The 4,290-nt window shown below is 62.8% G+C and overlaps 1 non-coding gene across 1 annotated transcript; it reads left to right on the forward strand.

Moving 5' to 3' along the window:
- Window positions 1-1,453: 1,453 nt before the first annotated feature.
- Window positions 1,454-1,572, forward strand: LOC131872640 (5S ribosomal RNA). The gene has a single exon (XR_009370757.1). It is a non-coding gene; the product is annotated as a 5S ribosomal RNA (ribosomal RNA).
- The last annotated feature ends 2,718 nt before the right edge of the window (window positions 1,573-4,290 follow it).

Below are 4,290 nucleotides of genomic sequence, written 5' to 3' on the forward strand. Positions count from 1 at the left end.
CACATCGGAGCGCTCCCGGGTTCGCACCAGCATTGCGCACCTTTGATGCGCTGCCTTCACTAATTTCCAGAAAAGGCAAAAAAAAGAAAAAAATGAGATTTTAAAATTTCCGTTTTGAAAGATAGTGAAAAAAACGGAACGCGGGTGCCATCTTGAGCCCGCCCTGGTGTGCAGCCCAGGCAAGTTGTGCGCACCAAGGCACCCACCCTGGCCAAGGTGGGTCACGGGGTGGGTCCTAGGGTGGGTAACGGGGTGGGTACTAAGGTGCGTGCCAAGGTGGGTCATAGGGTGGGTGCCAAGGTGGGCACCAGGGTGGGTGTGCACCAACCCTAGCCAGGGTAGGTCACGGGGTGGTTGTCGGGGTGGGCGTCAAGGAGCCAAGATGGGTGGCAAGTAGCCAAGTTGCGTGCCAAGGTGGGTGTCGGGGTGGGTGCCAAGGATCCAAGGTGGGTGCCAAGGAACCAAGGTGGGTGTCTGGGTGGGTGCCGAGGTGGGAGCCAGGGTGGGTCCCAAGGTGAGTGCAAAGGTGGGTGCCAGGGTCAAGGTGAGTGCCAATGTGGGTTCCAAGGTGCCAGGGTCAGGGTGAGTGCCAATGTGGGTTCAAAGGTGCTAAGTTGGGTGCGAGGTTGGGTGCGAGGGTGGGTGGGTGCCAAGGTGTGCTAGGTGGAAGCCCGGGTGGGTCGGCATCCCATGGGTGTCGAGTTGGGTGCCTGATGGGTGCTTCTTGTCAAGTTTTAGTCGTCGGGACTCATTTCGAGCCTTAGAGGTCGTTTCTTGTCCGGTTGCCCTGTCTTCGACCTGGGAACCCAATTTTGGTCCTCGGGTCCCATTTTTTTTTGTCTCGCATCCCACTTTTGGCCTGTGGCCTTTTCGGGGTCGATTCTCGTTTTGGGCATCAGAGCATGTTTCTTCTCCTAAAACCCAATATTTGTTTATTAAGTCTCGGAACACATTTTTGTTCTCGTGGACCCATCATGGGTCTTGGAACGCATTTGTGGTCCTTGGGTCCCATTTTGCATCCCGAAACTTGTGTTTTGGTGCTTGATCCCTATTTTGGGTGCCCACCTTGCACCAAGTGCGCACCCGGGGCAAACCGAGCGCCTTGGTGCACCGGGGCAAGATCGAGCGTGCACCCAAGGCGCCCCGAACATGCACCAAGGTGCACTCGGCCCACATGTGAGCGCAGGTCGTTGCGCCCGAGGTGGTGTGTGGGCACCGCGTTGCAGACGGGACACTGCACGCACACGACGCCCCCTCCAGGTGCACGCACGTAGGCCGGGCCGGGTGCACACCCGACGCCCTAGCAAGGTGCGCGCACCCGGGCAGGGCTCACACTTGGCGAACGGGGCGCACTTCGCGAGGGAGGGTGTGCACCTCGACGGGGGTGGGTGGCCGGGGTGGATTCGCACGTGGGTCGCGGTTTGCTAAGTACACACTGCGACAAGCTCATAACGGGTGCGATCATACCAGCGTTAGTGCACCGGATCCCATCAGAACTCCGCAGTTAAGCGCGCTTGGGCCGGAGTAGTACTGGGATGGGTGACCTCCCGGGAAGTCCCGGTGTTGCACCCTTTTTTAGTTTTTCGCCGGGCGTCGCAATGCTATTTGAATAAACCTTTTGCCCGTTTGCGTTCTCGTCGGGGCCGGGCCGGGCCGGGGTGCGCTGCCCGCACTACCGCGCGCGCGGGGGCGACACCGAGCGCGCACCCGAGGCGCCCCGAGCACACAGGCCACGGTGCAACCCGGGCGTTGTGCGCGCACCCCGGTGCGCCCGAGGTGCTGCGCGCGCACCCAGGTGAAATCGGTGTGCACCTCGGCCAGTGCGCGCTCGGTCGAGTCGCGCACGTTGGCCAAGGTGCACGGTGATGTTTCTTACTCTAAGGTTCCGCACCAGACGCCCGGGACAGGTGAGCGAAGCTGGGCGGGGCCGGGTGCGCGGCCGGGGCAGGTGCACGCAGCTGGAGAGAGCTTTGGAGCACACTTCGGAGCGCACCAATGATGCGCTCCATTCAAAAGTTTCCTGAAAAGGCAAAAAAAGTTGAGATTATAGAATTTCCCACTTGAGAGATTGTAAAAAAAAAAAATTTAAAATGAAGGAAACGCGGGTGCCAAGGTGTGCGCAGCCCAGCCAAGGTGTGCGCACCAAGGCGCCCACCCTGGCGAAGGTGCACGCAAGGTGCGCACCCGAGGCAAACCGGACAATTAACCCAACTTTCGACTTCGCGCGCACCTTGGAGCGCACTTCGGAGCGCTCCTTGGTGCGCACCAATCTTGGGCACCTCGGAGTGCACCATGGCGCCCACCAAGGTGCGCACCCGGGGCAAACCGAGCTCCGACTTCGTGCGCACCTTGGAGCGCACGAAAGGTGCGCACCATGGCGCCCACCAAGGTGCGCAGCCCAGCCAAGGCGTGCGCATCAAGGTGCGCACCCTGGCGAAGGTGCGCACCCGGGGCAAACCGAGCTCCGACTTCGTGCGCACCTTGGAGCGCACAAAAGGTGCGCAACCCAGCCAAGGTGTGCGCACCCCGGTCAAACCGAGCTCCGAATCGTGCGCACCAGAGGTGCACGCCATCGTGCGCACCTTGGAGCACACTTCGGAGCCCTCCTTGGTGCGCGCCGATGTTGCGCACCTCGGAGCGCACCCGGGGAAAACAATGCAATTAACCCGACTTTCGACTTCGTGGGCACCTCGGAGCGCTCTCGGGTTCGCACCTCGGAGCACACCGAGGTGCCCACCCTGGCGAAGGTGCACGCGAGGTGCGCACCCGGGGCAAACCGGGCTCCGACTTCGTGCACGCCGCACCTTGGAGCACACTTCGGAGCGCTCCTTGGTGCGCACCAGGGCGCGCAACCCAGCCGAGGTGCCCACCCCGGCGAAGGTGCACGCGAGGTGCGCACCCGGGGCAAACCGGGCTCCGACTTCGTGCACGCCATGGTGCCCACCGCGGCGAAGGTGCACGCGAGGTGCGCACCCGGGGCAAACCGGGCTCCGACTTCGTGCACGCCGCACCTTGGAGCACACTTCGGAGCGCTCCTTGGTGCGCACCATGGTGCCCACCAGGGCGCGCAACCCCGCCGAAGGTGCACGCGAGGTGCGCACCCGGGGCAAACCGGGCTCCGACTTCGTGCACGCCGCACCTTGGAGCACACTTCGGAGCGCTCCTTGGTGCGCACCATGGTGCCCACCAGGGCGCGCAACCCCGCCGAAGGTGCACGCGAGGTGCGCACCCGGGGCAAACCGGGCTCCGACTTCGTGCACGCCATGGTGCGCACCGCGGCGAAGGTGCGCACCCGGGGCAAACCGGGCTCCGACTTCGTGCACGCCGCACCTTGGAGCACACTTCGGAGCGCTCCTTGGTGCGCACCAGGGCGCGCAACCCAGCCGAGGTGCCCACCCCGGCGAAGGTGCACGCGAGGTGCGTACCCGGGGCAAACCGGGCTCCGACTTCGTGCACGCCGCACCTTGGAGCACACTTCGGAGCGCTCCTTGGTGCGCACCATGGTGCCCACCAGGCCGCGCAACCCAGCCAAGGTGTGCGCACCAAGGTGCACGCGAGGTGCGCACCCGGGGCAAACCGGGGTCCGACTTCGTGCACGCCGCACCTTGGAGCACACATTGGGGCGCTCCCGGGTTCGCACCGGCGTTGCGCACCGTGGTGGGCACCTCGGAGCACACCAAGGTGGGCAGCGAGGTGCGCACCTTTGATGCGATGCCTTCACTAATTTCCATAAAAGGCAAAAAAAAAACGAGATTTTAAAATTTCCGTTTTGAAAGATAGTGAGAAAAAGGGAATGCTGGTGCCATCTTGAGCCCGCCCTGGTGCGCAGCCCAGCCAAGGTGTGCGCACCAAGGTGCCCACCCTGGCGAAGGTGCGCGCCCGGGCAATTAACCCAACTTCCAACTTCGCGCGCGCCAGGGTGGGAGCGCACCCAACAACCGGGCCTGGGAAGAGCCAATGCGAGAAACCCCACCAAACGCTCTGACAAAAAAAGAGGGGGCGCTCCAGTAACCCCGCTTCGGAGCGCACCCTGGGCAAACCCAGCCAAGGTGCCCACCCCGGCCAAGGTGCAGGCGAGGTGCGCACCCGGGGCAAACCGGGCTCCGACAACGTGCACGCCGCACCTTGGAGCACACTTCGTAGCGCTCCCGGGTGCGCACCTCAGAGCACACCAAGGTGGGCAGCGAGGTGCGCACCTTTGATGCGCTGCCTTCACTAATTTCCAGAAAAGGCAAAAAAAAAAGGAGATTTTAAAATTTCCGTTTTGAAAGATAGTGAAAAAAACGGAAC

This window comes from Cryptomeria japonica, unplaced genomic scaffold (assembly GCF_030272615.1).
Source record: "Cryptomeria japonica unplaced genomic scaffold, Sugi_1.0 HiC_scaffold_704, whole genome shotgun sequence".
Taxonomy (NCBI): domain Eukaryota; kingdom Viridiplantae; phylum Streptophyta; class Pinopsida; order Cupressales; family Cupressaceae; genus Cryptomeria; species Cryptomeria japonica.